The sequence below is a fragment of the Pogona vitticeps genome, chromosome 1 (genome assembly GCF_051106095.1).
Source record: "Pogona vitticeps strain Pit_001003342236 chromosome 1, PviZW2.1, whole genome shotgun sequence".
NCBI classification, from domain to species: domain Eukaryota; kingdom Metazoa; phylum Chordata; class Lepidosauria; order Squamata; family Agamidae; genus Pogona; species Pogona vitticeps.
The window spans coordinates 42,582,520-42,601,719 of NC_135783.1; positions in this window are offsets into that span (position 1 = coordinate 42,582,520).

Sequence of the window (19,200 nt, forward strand, 5' to 3'; positions counted from 1 at the left end):
TGTAGAACAAGAATCCTGTACTAAAAAGAAAAATTCAGTAAAAGTCCCATTATCCTTAGAAAAGTCAAATCCAGTAAATGTACCATAGTCCTTACAAAATTACAAGAGCATAGTCCATATGGAGTATTCCAAGAAAAGAAGTCCATAAAGAATATTCCATAGAACAGTCCATAGAAAATAGTCCATGCATAGTCCTTAGGGAAAAATCCCATAAGTCCAAGGATAATCCAGTATAGTAAAGGTTAGTCCCATGTGTCACGAATGACTGAAGAGTCGGTCTTGAAAGACAATGTACATAGGCAAAAAGTTCCTTTTTCAAGAGTAACTGGCAAGGGCTCATCGCACCTTCCCACGATGTCATCCAATCAGAGTTCGTTACTAGGCAAACAGTCCTGTTGCATCACATGACTTCTTTCCCATCCACACCAGATGTTATTTGGGTTACGGTAGTTTATCAAAGAGTCACAACAATTCCCATCTAATCACACCGAGTCCGTTTCTCAGGCTATTAGAATAACATTCTCTCTGCTCGCCTAGAAAACAACTTGTCAGCATAGCAAAGATACTTTATACAAAGAAACAAGATGGAACCTCTCTGGCTCATTTCTTAATTACAAAACCCATATGCCTTAAAAGATTTTAACTCAAAATCCCATCTCATCACATCGGCCACATCACAGTTAAAGATAAAGCTTGTCACATACAAAAAGGTGTTGTTCATAATTCAGCCCATCACTGTTAATCTTGGATCCAGTTTCCTGGCCAAAATTCAGGTGAATTTTTACATCAATACAATGCGACTGGTAAAAACATAATTAACAAATTGCCATAAGTTAAGGAGTTAGTATAGGCATACACTGTTGTGCACTGAGTCACACGATTTAGCACACAAACAGCCTATAATAACTTTTTAACTTGTATAAGTTCCTCAGTAAGATTTATGCTAATTGCTTTATGCTGGGGGGAATCATAATTAACAGGAATTTGGCTTTTGGCTCTTAATTATAAGTCCACATTTAATAAACATAATTGAGTACGCATGGATTCAGGTCCAAACTTTTAAGTGCTAAACACTCAAAAAAATGTTTTGCTCAGAGTGAAGAATCTGTCAGTTTTACTTTCTCCTCCATTTGAAATGGAGACTCTTCCGCCTCCCAAGTCCTCCCAGATGGAGTGTTTGATAAGAGTTCTAGAACCTTTCCTGCGGCCAGTCAGTATTTGCCAGAATCCTGTTCTTTCCCCTTTTTGACATTTGGGATTGTAAGGTTGATGGGGCTGTGAGTGTTGTTGTCTGTGAAAGATCTTCCAGTAGGGCCACATTTTACTACCACTGCTGCCCAACAGCTACCCTCCAGAAGTTTCTCTGCCCCTCATCGCCATTGGAACTATATGTTTTATTTTATGAATGGATGAATGAATGAATGAATGAATGAATGAATGAATGAATGAATGAATGAATGAATCCTAGTGGCATAGCTTTGGTCTAAATCTGTGGAACTTTAAGGAGCAGATTTACCTCTTGAACTCACAGTCAATCTTCTTCTGCTTAAGCAGCAACAACAAAAACTATGAACAAAATGATACTATAATCTTGTCTTTTAAATGCAGAAGTCCATATTATACTTCACAAAATGAAACACCATATTTACACTTGGACTATCCCCATTTCTGTCAAAGTTAGCACTCTGTCAAGACCTCCATGTGAAAAACTCACTTTAAAAAAATATTCAATGGAATTCTGAAACATTAAGGATGAAACAATAAACAACATCAGTGGTGAGAGGCCATGAGGGTTATTGCCTCAGAGTTCTTTGACATGTATGAATGGAGAAGAAAGAAGCAGCAGACTGATTCTGAAGTCCTGCTATTTTTGAGATGAAGGCAGATTTAAGCCAGAAACAGGGAATAGGTCAGAACCAACTTTAGTTCTATATTAGTTGGCTTCTAAAATGAATCATTCCACTAATCCTTTGGGACTTGACTCATTTTTACTTCTATTTTGCAGTATGAAGGGTAAAGGTAAAGGTTCCCCTTGACATTTTCAGTCCAGTTGTGTCCGTCTCTAGAGAGCAGTGCTCATTCCGCTTTTCAAGCCGTAGAGCCAGCACCTGTCCGAAGACAGTTTTCCGTTGTCACGTGGCCAGCGTGACTAGGAATGCCGTTTTACCTTCCCACCGAGATGGTACCTATTTATCTACTCGCATTTACATGCTTTCGAACTGCTAGGTTGGCAAGGAGCTGGGACAAAGTGACGGGAGCTCACACCGTTGCGTGGATTTGATCTTACGACTGCTGATCTTCTGACCCTGCAGCATAGGCTTCTGCGGTTTAGCCCACAGCGCCACCACGACCCTTTGCAGTATGAGAGTCAACATTAATTCTTTTCAAGCTATCCATAGTATTTTGCTGATGATGAACACATGCTCAGGAGCAACCATTTTAAATTTCCCTTCTCACTGTACTCCCATAGGTCTCTCTCTCTCTCTTACAACTGTGGAAACCCATTTCATTTCAAGCTGTACATTGCTAGATGAGGAAATTTGTTGGACTGTACAAGGGGCATTGCCAATTTGGTTTAGAGCCTGTTTTGGTGAAATGGGATTCACCTCTGGATCAGGTATGATCAAGCTCAAGTTGGGCCTGAATCTCAACTGAAATGGGGAAATCCAAATGTCCATGCTGCCCACTTACATGGGAAAACCACAATGGTTATAACATTTATATTTTCTCTCAAAATTTCATGAAATTCATAGATAGAGATATCCTCTTAAATGGATCTAGCCTCTTGAACTGTCTATAAATCTCTCTCTCTCTCTCTCTCTCTCTCTCTGGCACCAGTTGCTTTTATGCTAGCTTTAAAATTGGGCATACTTTATCTATTTTATTTATTTATTTAACTTATATGCCACCCACACTATGCAAAGGTCTCTGAAATGCCTGCATTTGTGGTGTTCCCCTCCAAAAAACAAAGAAGTGTGTGAAATTTGTAAATTCAGCAACTAGTTTTCTGTACCATGGTAGTCTCTGTAATGTATACGTATATGATGCTTGTTCACTAAGATTATTTGCTCTGTACTTCCTCTTTGCAGACGATGCAGACGATGCAGCCATTGTTGCCCACTCTGCTGAAGACCTCCAACAACTCATGAACCGTTTCAGCAAGGCCTGCCAAGACTTTGGACTAACAATCAGCCTGAAGAAAACACAAGTCATGGGCCAGGGTGTGGACTCACCTCCCTCTATTACCATCTCCACACAAGAATTGGAGGTTGTTCATGACTTTGTGTACCTTGGCTCAACCATCTCTGACACCCTCTCTCTAGATGTCGAGCTGGATAAACGCATTGGGAAAGCAGCCACCATGTTCTCTAGACTCACAAAGAGAGTATGGCTCAATAAGAAACTGACAACACATACCAAGATCCAGGTCTATAGAGCCTGTGTCCTGAGCACACTCCTGTACTGCAGCGAGTCCTGGACCCTTTGTGCCCGGCAGGAGAGGAAGCTGAACACCTTCCATATGCGTTGCCTACGACGGATTTTTGGTATCACCTGGCAGGACAGAGTTCCAAATAGAGTAGTCCTAGAACGAGCTGGAATTTTCAGCATGCATACATTACTGAAACAGCGACGTCTACGCTGGCTTGGGCACGTTGAGAGAATGGCTGATGGTCGGATTCCAAAGGATCTCCTATATGGAGAATTAGTGCAGGGAAATCGCCCCAGAGGGAGACCACAGCTGCGATACAAGGATATCTGCAAGCGGGATCTGAAGGCCTTAGGAATAGACCTCAACAGATGGGAAACTCTGACATCTGATCGTTCAGCCTGGAGGCAGGCAGTGCATCACGGCCTCTCCCAATTTGAAGAGACCCTTGTCCAGCAGGCTGAGGCAAAGAGGAAGTCACAAAGAAAGCAAAACCAGGGAGCTGGACAGGGGACAGATTGGATTTGTCTCCAGTGTGGAAGGGATTGTCACTCTCGAATTGGCCTCCTCAGCCACACTAGACGCTGTTCCAAGTCCTCCATACAGAGCACGATACCATAGTCTTTCGAGACTGAAGGATGCCTACTAACTAGCAAACATACTTGACTTTTCCTGTAAAAAACTTTTCTGCTTCCCCATTTTTCTCTTATGAACTGCTCTGTTCAGCCCTTTTCAGTCATTATCGACACACACTGGGGAGAATTCACAAGTTTTGTCCCCCCATCATTTTTCAACATGTGAACATGACACTCTGAAGACTGCTAGAACTAGAGGCCTAATTTTGAGGGATTCTGCCTCACACGGGAGAAACCGACAGGCTGCCCCTCTTCAGACTGTTCACTTTCACATATTCAAAATGATGACTGAGATAGGGCTAGGGCTCTCAATATGTGAGGGAGCACCACAAAGTTAGATAATGACTGAATGATGTTTTTCTCTCTTCTACTTATTTAGCACTCTTACCATCTTAGAGGACTTTCGAGATGAATCAACAAAGAAAAAAAGTCCAGGAGAACTGATTTCACAGAGTAAACCAATGCAGGTATTTCAATTCAAAGATCAGTAGTATCTATAGAAATATCTGAGGTTCTAGTTCTTTCCATTTCGACAGATCTTTTGGGTCTGACAAATAAAATGGGCTCTGTTTGAGATGTGACCTACCCAATTATTTCAGATGAGAATTTAGAATCTACACAAAAAGAAAAATTGTTTCTAGTCCTTATCATTTTGGAAATTTTGCAGGCGGAGGGGGCAAATATTGTGTTGAAAGATGTGCAACTGATGCACATACCATTCAGAGATACAGATGGGCAGAACAAAAAAATGCAAAAGAACAAACATGCTAAACAGCACAGATTGAAATCTAACATTAAAAACAAGGTCAAAATGTGTGTGTGTCTCTCTGTGTGCGTCTGTATACAGGGATAAGAGCCATTGCATCATAATGCTGCTGCTAAAATAATATTGGGACCAACACAGAGATTCACATAAATAAATAACAGATATAAAGTGTAAAGAAGGTTAGGACTGGATTGAGGGAGGGATTACGACAGGATTGAGGGTGATATTGGAAGGATGAAAAAAGGAGAAACATAAGCTACAATAAATACAAAGCTACCACCGAGCTCTTACAAAGCTCTTACAAAAACTTTCCTACTGCTACAGGAGAATGAACAAAATAATACTCTTTATCATCTTCCTCCTCCTGTAACATTTTATGGTTTGTAAACCTGAGGAGTTGGCAAAGACAACATCATTCTGTAGAGCCATCAGAATCTTGATTGTGCAAGGAGAGTTCTTACAGGTCTCTTTTGTAACTGTCCACCAAGTGTTCAGGACTGGTCTCCAAACTACAGACACCTTAACATTAGGCAGTTATGGCTTCTACTTCCAAATTAAGGACTATTGCTACACCTTCCTGTTGTTAGATTTTCTGACCCATGTTGGAAGCTAAATATATCACTTAAGAACTGGAGGTGTGTCACCCAAACTTTGTGAACCCTGACATTTGGCAGAATAACATCCATGAGTTCATATTTCTAAATACTTCCTGTGATGTTTTTCATAGGCTTCTCCCACAATCATTGTGAACTGAACTTAATTAGAATTAGGAGTATGGAGGTGGGGAATGGGATGCAGCATTGATAAGTCATTGTGCCATGAAGATATATCTGAAAGGCAAGTATGTGGAGGTGGAGGAAAAATACTATTACAGGGTTGGGGGGATGCCCCATAAAGGAAACAAATTATGAGTCTTCCTAGTTTTATGAGATGCTGACATATTCTACACTGGTGAGGGATTATACAGACAAACAATATCATAGTACAGTACAATAATATATGTGGCTGAGATGCAAACAGGCTTGGATATAAACAGACAGCCACAAATGTGGACATATGCCTGTTATTCTCTTCAGTTAAGAACAAGAATAGCCATAGGTCCAACTAGCCCAACTCTCTCTTCCAACTGCTGCTAAAGAGATGCCCTTGGAGAGCTCACAGGAAAGATGCAGGCATGACAGCATCATTCTGTCCATGTCTGCAGATGACACACACATGAAAAGGGTAGCTAATACATCCAAAAGCAGAATCAGGATTCAAGATGGCATTAACAAGTTAGAGAATAAGGTGAACCCTCCTCTCCACCAATCCCCCACCACAAAAAAAAACCTACGTTTCCTCAGGGATATATATAAAGTTCCAAATTGCCAAATAAGGAATGGATTGACAGCACTACATGTGCAAATGAACTGCAGGTCTTAATAGGTACATGGCAATTGTGAGTCAACTGTGTGATATGACAGGGACTGAGAGGTGTGTGTGCAGAATATAATTCTAGTTTACATCAACAAAAGTATGGTATCCAGATTAATGAAAGTAATTTGCTTTAAATACACATTACCTGGAATGCTATACCCAGTTCTGGACACTCCAGTTTCAGGACCATAATGATAAGTTGAATCATGTCCAGAGAACGGGAACTAAAATAGTGAAATGCCTGGAAACTAAATCCTATGAGGGATTGCTGGGGATAGTGGGCATGTTTAATCTGGAGAAGAAAAGATGGTACAAGTTTGCTTTCTGTGGCTCCAGCAGGTAGGATCCTAACGAATAGACTCAAATTATAAGAATCCTAGATTTGGATTAAAAACTAGGATACAATTGTTGAATTGAAGATCCATTTGATAATGGAATGGCTTGCCTTGCAAGGTAGTAGACTCTCCTTTGTTGGTGTTTTTAAAAGAGAGGTTAGGAAAGTTTTAGCAAAGGATGCCCGCATCAAGAGGGACAAGATGACTCCTGGGTACTTTCCAAGTCTGCAATTCTATGTTCCCCAAAGTTTTCAAGCATACTGCCTTGAATACTGGAAGTAAGATGCAGTCCATTTGATTAGTAGACATGATACACTTAACCACTAAGTCTGGGTTTAATCTTCTTTAAAAAGCCATAAAAGTTGGCAGTCATTGCTATATCTTGCAGTTGTAAATCCCATCATTTAACTGTGTATCATCTGGTTCTTTTTACCTGTCCAAATCTCCCGCCATTGAGCCACATTTGATGGCCCCCAAATGCTAGTGTTACTACAGAGGTTGAAAAACTTTCTCCACAGCAAATGTAATTTTATACGAGTAGACATTGTCTAGAGGGGAGGGGTAAAAATCAAATAAATAAATAAAATAAATAAATTATACAGTTCCATCATATCTCCTTTACTCATCTTTCTTTTAAAATGACGAGCCATGAACATCTGGACCTTTCCTCCTAGGGGAATTGCCCCAGTCCTTGATCATTTTGGATGTTCTGTTCTGCATTTTCCTCCGGCGCCACAATGCCTTTTTCTCAGTGTGGTGAGCAGATCCGTACATTGTACTCCAAACATGGTTTAACCAGAGATTTATATAAAGCTATTATGATAGTGACAGCTTTATTTTAAATTTCTTCTTCTAGCGGTACCCAACATGGACATTTGCTTGTGTCAAAAATGACCCAGATAAAATTCTCAAACATCTGCACAGGCCAAATTTAATCAGTGCAGCTATATTCAGACTGGCCAGGCATATAGTTGTTAAAGAAATCAAGACCCTATGAGAGCATATGGCTCTGATTCAACATCATGAATGTGACTGAACACAGATTAAAAGCAAATTTTTAAGATTAAGCACTTAAAGCTCCTCTATCTTTGAAGATGTGTGAATTTTGGAAAGAGAAGTTTCTCTTCTTATCAAATGATGAAGCAAATGAGATCTCTAGTTCAGAGCAGTATAGCAATTAATACTGGATGGAGACAACCAAGAGAGCACAGCTACCTCTTATCATTCCTTTTGTTGGCATCTAGAAGAACCTGATGGATCACTGATAAAGACAAGATAATGTGCTAGATGGATAGTTGTTCTGATCCAGCAAGACAGGTGCTTACAACCCCTAATATCATGAATGTGCTGTGGACTGCTTAATTTTATTCTGGCTTTTCTTCCAGCTAAGTTTGATTGTGTGCTTATCTGCTGTTCTTGAATCCTGCACACATTTTTCTCTTTCATACATTTGGCACAAAACATATGAAATATGCCATAAATATGCCAAATTAATTTGACTAGCTGTCTGTAGGAAGTGGGCTTATTTTGTTTTGTTTTTGGGTTTTGTTTTGTTTTGTTTTTTAGGCTCATGCTCTCTGCTATACAGATGAGTGTTTCAAGAGAAATATGCAGATATGCACTCCTACTGTGCTAAAAGGAGGGGAAGCATCACTGTGGCAAAATCATAACACAGACTGCATCATCAGGAATCAATCCTTCTTGGGTGTCATCATATCCCAACCTCAAGAAACAGGCGGTTCAACAACAGCTCTAACTAGAGCTCCATGGCTGTGGTTCAAGTCAGTGGCCCTTTGCTGGGTGTCCTAGTCATGCTTTGCTTAATCCTTCCCAAATCTACATTTCTTTTGCCTCGGGGATGAGCAAATTAGTAAAAAAATGGCTTGCTTGTTCATTTAATCATTAATAAACTGAAAAGAGACAGCCAATTTGATTACATGTGCAATTAAAATGCATGTTTTCAACCATTAAAAGTAAATTGGTGTTCAATATTACATTGGTTCTCTAAAAGCCTTACCAGAGTCAAAATGCAAAATCCCATCCATGATTTTATTCCCTTTGATGTTTACAGATTGGTCCCCAAATCAAATCTGGGTCCATATTTTGTTGCATGAAGACAGGCTGTAATGTCTCAACTGTATTGGCCTGGGTGCTTACCATTATAGATGCACTGATCCTAGATTATGCCAGTTGATGTGAATATGCTAGTATACTGTAAAAGGTACTATAGACCTCTTTATGCAGCTCTGTGACTGTTAAACAGAGCAGGATTCTGGCCTGTGGTTTTTATATATGCATCCATGCATTTGTTAATTTTTTATTTTTATTTACAATTTATTTATTATTTACATTTCTATAGCCCAACCTTCACCCTCAGTGAGCTAAGGCAGTATGCATGACTCTCTTTTCTTCACATTATCTTAACAGCCATACACTGTTCCACATCCTACCTGGTCTGTGAAGATTAATTTGAGAGAAGGAGACTAGCACTGAACAAATTTCATTGCTCCAGGGTGACTTGAACCCAAGGCCTAGTCCACTACACGAACTACATTTTTAGTTTAGGTCCAATAAATACATTTCAAAATCAAAACTGTAACACATTTCATTTTTCAGGTTCATACCAATTTGTCTTGTGGTGTAATAGATTCGGTTTCTGGTTGTTCTTCCTTTAATTTTGCAAGGTAATTAAAATTTAATACTTTTAAATTTGTCTGTGCAAAATATATCTTCATGAATATTTACCTCAGCTCTGGTAAACTTAAGCTCATATAATTGCAGAACTGAATTCTAGTGATTCAGATGACAATGACGGTCAAGTGTACAGATGAATTTTTGAAACTGAAAGTGTTTTGCTAATTAGGAAAATTGTCTGAAATTACCGTATTTTTCCATTTATAACATGCCCCCATTTATAAGACCTCCCCCAATTTTCTAACCCCCAAATTAAGAAAACATATCTTTGAGGATTCAGCCTCTGAGCTCAGAATGTCGGACATTTTGTCTCTGTTGAATCTTGAGCCTGCAGGCTCCACCTCCAAGGAGATGTATTCCAATTGGTTTGCTCAGGATCAGCTGACATCAGTTCCATAAGGCTCATGATTGGAGGAAGCGAAGTCTCCTGACTGTAGGAAACTAAGCCTGGTGGCTGAAGCAAGACTGTTAAGAGAGGCAAGGTACCTGCCATTTTGTTCTCTCTTCAGCTATCTCAGCTTAATTCTGTGTAAAAGATGCCCCTTAATTTTTAGTGTGATGATTTTATGAAAAAGTAGTGTCTTATAATGTCTTTGACCAAACTCCAGGAGGCAGAGGAAGACAACAAAATGTGTTACAAACGGAAAAATACGGTATGTCCTTTCTTTGTTGTCTTTAGTTTTCATGATTTTCAGTATTTCTACCATGATCCTACTGTCATTCCCCAAATCTGATATAAGAATGTCTGATGTAAGTAATATAAATCCAATATTATTTTTAGAAATGGAGTAGACGTGGATCAATTATTGAGACTGATCTGAAAAGCCTCTTTAAAAAAGTATTATCATAATGCCTATACTAACTTATAGTCATTCACTTTCATTAAAAATTAAATTGAATTAAGTCGCCAATTTTCAGTAGCAAATTTCCAGCTCAGTTCATAACTTAATTGATTTTAGTATGTTACTTCTTACCACTGTTCCACCGTAACAGCACATCTGTGAAATGGTGAGAAGGAGAGGGGAATTAAGTATCCCACCATCGCTTTTCCTCAACATATGGTCCTCTGCAGTGTTTTTTAAACTACTCCTTCAATCCCTCACCAGGATTTTAGAAACTGGTGGGATGGAAGTGGGGAATTAGAACAGAAGAGTCAGTAGGCAAATAAAAACTATGTACCCTCCCAATATTCAGTAAATGTCATCCACAGAAATGAGGAGTAGGCCAAAGACAACTATATATATATCAGAAAGCTTAAAAGTTAGGATGTGCTTAGGTTTTTTGAATTTATTCAGAAAACAGAATGAAGTGTGGGTATTCAACAGATTCTGAATCACTGTGAGGTAAAATGAAGAAGCCCAAAGCAGTCATCTAATCAAATGGGTCTCTCCAACCACTAAACTTTGCTTCAGTGATTACAAATCCAGATCATCAGCTTTTGTTTCAGAAGATCCTGACTGCCTGGCAATAGTGCCCAGTGAATGGAGGATGGATTCACAGAAGGGTGGGAACTGAGTTAGGAACAAATTGCATGGCTCCTGTCAGTGGAGGGGAAGGAAGGAAAGAAGAGAAAGAACAGGAGGAGTCTTGTGGAAGCTGTACATGTGCCTTGGAGGTCACACAGTGTTTGATGGCACTGAGTTTGACTCCTTGTCCTAGGTCAGAACCTTTTATCTTCCCCATTTTGATGCTTTATTACTATCTGGATAAATACAAATGTGTACAAAGACTTTAAAATATTTGGGGGGCTGACGTGCTGAAAATTGTCTTGAAGCAAATTGGATTCAATCTGTAACACAAATAATCGGGAACAAATTGAATCAGATTGTATTAACACACCTCTATTTGCAAGGCCTTCTTCTACAAGATTAAATTGCAGAGCTTTGGATAACTGCTCACCAAGTGTCCAGAAGTAGTCCTTAAGTTCTAAATCCTTTAATGTCAATAAATCGTAAACTCTGTAACTGTACAGTCATGTCACCACAGCAGGTGTGTCTTTGCAACTTGACACCAACATTACATGCCATTCTTTTCTGAATCTTCCCTATTTTGGCAGTGCCTGCATTAATGCGATTCCACCCTCTTGCACCCACCCATGAACAAGGAAATCACACGGAAGGCCTCATCCACAATTTAAGATCAATGGCTCCCCTTGTCCCAGTAGCAGTTGTACGAGCAAAGACGGCAGTTTTTGATCAGTAGTTTTTCATGAATGATACAGCAAAGAAATGAAACGAAAAGATGAAATCTCTTGTGGAAAAGCTGCAAAAGAATACAAAGGAGGATCGGAGATGAATAGGATCAAATGGGTGTGATGGAGCATGAAAGTGACATGTTTAGTCTCCATTTTCTGAGCCATTTAGCAAAGCAGATGGTCAGTGATTTTCTATAGCTGGTTCCCCAGTTAACTGTAAGCTTTTGACCTGACAGAACTCCTAGATTATCCACCCAATGTAAATAGCCCAGTAGGCAGGATTTGTTACGTTTTAATGCCAGGAGATAAAAGGTACACTCTCAAAGGACATGTGCACAAGCAATGTTTATTTCATTTCCAAGCTTGCCTTGGAGAATTTCATGTAGTTTGTTCCCTAAAGTGTGATCCAGAGATATATTTGCTAGTGATTTCAGCACTTCCCTGTTAAGCACCTTTCCTCCATCCTAGCATCTCCTCTCATCTCTGGGGAAACAACCATGCATTAGAGTTACTGACTGGGATGGTTCTTTTTTTTTTTTTAATGACAACTCCCAGAATACCACTGATGCTATGCTTGTTGGGATGTTCTACGAAGTGTGGTCCAAAAATCATTATATTTTTCTCTCATTGGAACTAGCTCACACAGGTGCACCCAATAAGACATAAGACATAAGACATAAGAAATTTATTTGTCATTGCGCTCACAAGTGGGTGCAACGAAATGAGGTGCTCTTCCCCAAGGTAAAACTGGACAACACTACAAAAAAAAGTTAAAATATACACAACTTTCACCATCCAAATATAGATACCCCGTTTTCTCTCAGCAATTAAAATCCACCAAAAACCTATGGCCCCACATTTAAACTCAATACTGCACTTGGGTAAAAACTGTTCTTGAATCTGCTTGTCCTTGCTTTCAATACCCTGAATCTCCTTCCTGATGGTAATAGTTTAAAGAGCTGATATCCCGGATGAGAGGAGTCTTTCAGTATGTTAGATATCTTCCTCTTACATCTGTTCTTATACAATTCTTCCAAAGAGGGGAGTGAACAGCCAATGATGTTTTGGGCCGTCTTAATCACCCTTTGAATTGCCTTTTTCTCTGCCACTGTGCAGCTCGTGAACCATACACAGAGACAGTAGGATAATATGCTCTCAATCGAACTCCGATAGAAGGTGATTAACAAACTCTCAGTCAATTGTTGCTTTCTAAGAATCCTTAGAAAATACAACCGTTGTTGTGCCTTCCTGATTAACGCAGCGGTGTTTGCACTCCAAGTCAGGTCATTTGTTATGATAGTCCCAAGAAACTTACATTCAACCACCTGTTCCACACAAACTCCATCTATATACAGTGGCTGAATGTCTGCTCTTTTTTTCCTATAGTCCACTATGAATTCCTTGGTTTTTTGGATGTTAAATAAAAGATTGTTTTTTTTGCACCAGCGGGATAGCTGTAATACCTCGTCCCGATACGCAGACTCATCATCCCCAGAGATAAGTCCTACTAGTGTAGTATCGTCTGCAAATTTGATAATCCTATTACTGGGATGGTTATTGGTGCAATCCGATGAATAAATGGAGAACAGTAGTGGACTAAGGACACAGCCTTGTGGAGTGCCAGTGCTGAGTATCTTGTCAGTAGAGATGTAGTCATTCAGTTTAACCCTTTGTGGACGATTTGTTAAAAAATCCAAAATCCACAGACAGATAGAATCTGGAAAATCAAGATCTTTAAGTTTGTCTATTAATCTGTGGGGTATAATGGTGTTAAAAGCAGAGCTAAAGTCCGCGAACAGCATTCTTACATAATTCCCTTGTGTTTCCAAGTGGGATAAAGCCATATAAAGCACAGTATTGATCGCATCCTCGGTTGATCTATTTTCTTTATAAGCAAACTGAAGCCCATCAAAGGGATGAGGAAGGCAGGAGATAATATATTTCCGAACTAACTGCTCAAAGCACTTCATTAAGATTGAAGTTAGTGCCACCGGCCTGTAGTCATTCGGACTGTTTGTAGGCAACTTTTTAGGCACTGGAACGATGATGGAAGCCTTGAGACAGACGGGAACTGCGCATAGTGTCAGGGATCTATTAAAAATTACAGTCCATATCCCGGCTAGCTGATCAGCACAGTCTTTTACCACCCGACCAGGAATTAAGTCGGGTCCAGCTGCTTTTCTGGAGTTAACCATTTTCATAGTCTGTCTCACATCCTGCTCATTCACAATGAAGGGGGGACTCTGCTGAGTAAATGATGGCAAATGAACAGTTTCAGTTTGATCGATCTCGAATCGAGCAAAAAAGTTGTTCAACTCCTCAGCCACCTCCACACCTCCGCCTGAGGAAACCTTTTTTGCTTTGTAGTTTGTTAGTTGTTGAACCCCCTGCCAAACTTGCCTCATGTTATTGCTGAGAAAGCAGTCTTCAATTCTCCTCTTGTATTCGGCCTTAGCTTGCTTAATGCCTCTCCTCAAATTCGTTCTTGCTGCACTGTAGTCTAGATCATCCCCAGACTTAAAAGCCTTATTTCTAGCATACAACAGGCGTCTAACCTTCCCGGTCATCCAAGGTTTTTGATTGGGATAAACCCGGATACGTTTATCCACTGTGACCGTGTCAATACAGTGTGCCATATACCCTAACACTGCAGCTGTATGTTCTTCCAGATCAGGATGGTCAAAAATTTCCCAATTTGTTTGTTCAAAACAGTCCTTTAACTGCTCCATTGCTCCCTCCGGCCAGCTTTTCACTGTCTTGACTACTGGCCCTGACTGTTTTCTCAGAGGAATATACTCCGGAGCTAAAAACAGGGACATATGGTCAGACTGGCCCAAGTGTGGCAATTGTAATATCCTGTATCCATTTGCAATATTCGTGTAGACCTTATCTAAGGTGTTCAGCCCCCTAGTAGCACACCTTACATGTTGATGGAATTTGGGGAGGACTGCACGTAGATCTACATGATTGAAGTCTCCTGCAATAATGTATACAGCATCCGGAAATTTACTTTGCAAGTTGCCAATTTCATCGCCCAGATGACCCAGCGCCAAATCCGCATTTGCATCCGGCGGAATATAAACAACAAGAATAATAACAACGCTGAATTCCCGTGGAAGGTAAAAAGGTCTGCATTTAACAGACAGATATTCCAGCTCCAAAGAGCTATGACGTGTTATAATCTTTGAGTTTGTGCACCAGCTCTCTCTAACAAACACGCACAATCCTCCTCCTCTGCACTTCCCCACATTCCTGTCTCTGTCCAAACGATGTAATAAAAAACCTTCCATATCAATAACAGTGTTTGGAATAGTGGGGTTCAGCCAGGTTTCAGTGATTAACAGCACGCAACAGTTTTTCACAAACTTACTTGAGGAGACCTGTAACCTTAAGTCATCCATCTTGTTTGCCACTGATCTGGCATTAGTCAGAAAGAGACTTGGGAGTGGTAGTCGCTTTGTCTGTTTTTGCAGCCTATACTTCTTCCTGCACATCTGGAAGTTGAGTCATGGCAACTGGACTTCTTTCTTATTAGGCTGAAAAGTTTATCTACTCATCCAAGTAGCTTCTTCAGTCTGAAGAGAACTGTATACTCCACATTGGTTCCACTTCCTCCTGTTTTCAATAGACTTGTTAGATGGACAAAGGACTGGAAGTGAGGATATACAACATGGAGGATATATCAGGAGTCTCCTACCAACTCTCCTCAGACTGAAGAAGCTACTTGGATGAGTGGTAAAACGTTTCAGTTGCCATGACTCAACTACCAGATAACCTAACCTGGATGACTGAGAATCTTCAGAGATATATTCTTCCTGCGTAGTTCTCATCTGGAATGGCCCAAATGGTTTCTAAAAATTCTAAAGTTGCTCTGTTCCCCCCTTTATATATTGCTCATGTAATAGAGCAACTCACATTGAAAAGGGGCTGCTACCCAGCCCAAACATCCAGTCATTGGCATGGGTACCTCAGCAAGAAAATCTTCCGTGCATAAATCTCTATGTGTGCCAGCATCACCCACTGATACATTCAATGTGTGGATGCTGGGGATGGAGCCAGGAAAAAGCCCACATGTTGTCAGGGTTGGGGCTAACACCCTTGTAATCCTTTTATAGAACTAATACATACAAGATGTCTCTGTTTCTGCCTCAGACCATATGTTCATGCATTCAAGCATGAATTTCATATTGCCTCATTTCCACATTTTAATGCTTTTTTCTCAGTCAACAATACACAAGTATTTATATTTAAACATGCATATTTAAATATGTGTATTCTGATAAACAATAGAGCTTTTTTGCCATAAAATTTTAGGAATCCAGCCCACTTGATCAGATGTAAGCAATATACATATACTGAAAGAGGAAACCAGCACGGCTACTAATTCCTTTTTACCCTAAAAATGGTGTCTGAGTGATTATTGGGCTAATTATAGCAGAGGGATGAATTTCTGAGACTTGCTGCTGAAGTCTACTGCTTATTTGCTGTCCTTTCATTGTGGAATCACCTGATCCAGTGCACAGAGATGGCCATGGCCACTACTGCCTGTGATCATCATTACCACAGCCATTAATATTTTCTTCAAGGTGAAGTTACTCACTCCGTCTTTTTCCCTGGAGGGGTTGAGAAGAGCAGACGGTCTGCTGCTGCACCATCCCAAGAAAGGCAGAGGGGGGGCAAGAAAAGGAGGATTAAGTTGAAGTAAAGATTGGTGGTGGCAGCCTTGCCTCACCTTGATTGTCAGCTTCATAAGGGCAGCAGGATATATAGGGCACCTGGAGGATGCCAATGAAGAGGAGACACTTAGTGCTCCAGGTGACAGCACTCTGAGGGAAACCTTGGGGGAGAAGATCTAAGGTCAGTTCCTCATATTCATCATTTGACAACAAGAAGAGACTGACAGATGTGAGGCCTATTTGCCTAAGAGAAGAACAAGCAAGAGTAATGTCTCAAGGTCCCTTGGTAACTGATTGGAAACAGCTGGAAAGAGCTATGCCATTTATTTGTGGGAGAGAACTTATTAACAGGCTCTTGCTCCTGCCTCTGCCTTGTCTGGACTCCTCAAAATACTTAAAAGTTGGACCACCTGATGACCTGCGTATGCCTGTCACCTGTGATTTAGGATGAGCACTGGACTTCTCAGCTTGACCCATGGACACTGATGATTGCTGTTTTGGGAATTGAACCAGCTGTAAAGATGCGGCCACTTGCTGCCCATAAAATGTAACATAAGTTACCCTCATGAACTTTCTTGTACACCTTTCCTTCTCATATGGAAATGGTGCAGCAGTGCTGATGCCTTCTTCCCACACCCTGGTCTGTTCAGAACCTTCTATGGGGGCCACAGTGGAGTGATAGTAACGTTCACCACCCTTGGCCCTCCACCACCTGTAACTGCCTCAACCCAACAGCAGGGCGGGTCTGCTAAATTAATTATGGTTTATATGAGAAATGGAATAATGACACTGCAGAAATGCTAAAATTAAACAACATATTTCCCCCTCTGAATCATGCCTCAAACTCAACAGCATCAATCCATTCAGTATTGGTTTAATATCCTTTACTGTGGAAACTGTAAAAGAAAAAGCAAAAAGATTAGAAGATATATCCATGGGAATGAACAGAACAGAAATGAGGCGATTGTATAAGAGAACAAGACAGAGCACAGCTAGATAGGTACTGGCACATGGTACATAGTCCCTTGGCCTGGAAAAGACAACCACCATTATTATACAGAATCCAGTAGCAAGTAGACCCATCAAATAGTGGGGATTTGGTGTGTCAACACACTAATGTAAATTTAGTTGATTCTAGTTCTGACTGGTTTTCAGGCATAACCTTGTATTAAAGATTTTGTTCACTGATGGAAGCAAAGTTCTTTGTAGTCTCTGTCTGAATATTATTTTATTTGTGGAAGTCCAGTTTTGAAACAGTGTATGCTGCAATATTTCAGTTGTGAATGTAAAAGGGTTTCAGTGCAATTGCTTTGTCAGTTATACATAATTAAGTATCAAAGTGTTCTAATATCTTATCAGATAGTTTACAATTTCATCTTAACAACTAAAATTAACATCTTTTTCGTATAAAGCAACTTGTGTGGATGATCATGTTACACACAAGGATTTAAGAAGATTTTATTATGCTTTGGAAGCAAGAATCAGCTTTGCTGAAGGGAAGATGTACACCAGCACTGAAGGAATCCTATTTATCCAGATGGCCTCAGGAAAAACAGAGACATACAGGCCTAGAAATGCTATTCACATATGATTATGCCGATTGACAGCACACTGCTACACATGTCTGCTCACAGATAGGTTCCACTGAGCTCAGTATGGCTTATTCCCAGGTAAGAAGGATATTAATGAAGATTTATTGCTAAGAATAGGACTAGACTAGTTCACAGATGGTAAATCACTGTATAGCAATACCATTTCAGATGGCAAGTGGGAGCTCATATACCTACTCCAATGTACCACAAGAAAATCCCTTCATTCCACTACCAGACCCTCATGTATAATAAAACTACAAGTTACATTAAGCAGTTAGCCAAAGGGGCATTTTTCTTTTGCTCTCTGTTGTAGTGGTACAGATTATTAAGGAATGTGGCAGTAGAAGGAAAAATTAAACCTCCTTTCATTGTCCAGCCCACCTTTCGCTAAAATAAGAATACTACTAGATCTAACAGTACGTTAAGTGTTTAAGGCAAATTTGTACTCTCCCCCCCCCCGCCCTTTTAAACAAGATTTTCCCTCCAGGCATGTGAAACTCCCAGTCCTACCTGCATAAGGCAGCAGACTTGCAAACAAAGTCATGCTATCTCCCAGCTTACAAATCTCACACACACACACACACACACACACACACAGAGAGAGAGAGAGAGAGAGAGAGATTAAGTCAAACTCTTGTTGCAATAAATAAATTGAAAAAAGTAGCTGTGTGATCCATCCATAGAAACAAAATTCTAGTTTCAGTAATGCCTTTAATGGATCACTAAAATATAATAAATGAGGCGATTTGTTAAAATTCTTCAGAACTCTTCATCAGGAAGAAATGATATGACAAATGGGCTTACAGCAAATAGCTCAACGATTGGGTCACTTATCTGTGAGAAGTCAGTGACCTGCACTTTAAGGCAATGGGCTGAACTAAAGAGGCTGGACTCTGTAGTCCAAAGAGAGAGGAGAGACTGGAGATTGGTACCTTGACACTCTCATCTCATGCTGAATGCAAAATTCTATCTGACCTTTCTGGAAGTTTAGATTCAAGACAAAAGGCATCTGGCCTAATTTTTGAACTGTTTAACTTTCAAATTTCAGAAAGTTATATTTCACCCTGTCTTTGGGTGATAAAGAGTTCTGGGGGACTTGGAGATATTAAAGTAAATGTATGACAAAAACAGAACTTAGAATAGACAATATTTCCCTACTACATGCACACCTCACAGTACAGAATTAGAATCTTATCTTGTGGGTCTCTCTGTTCTTTGGCTCAGAGAACAAAGCTGTAATAGTCACATAGTACCTTTAGATAATTTGATAACCAGGGCTTTTATGTTGAAGGCTTTCTCTGACAGTCAGGCAACGTGCAATATCAGAACATTTCCTTCTTGGATTCAAAATATTTATATTTTCAAAGAACACTGATGAAATCTGAAAAAAAACAACAAATTACCAAATTACAAGATTGTCTGTCACTCTGCTGTTAGACATGTTTACTTGGAACTGAAGTATATT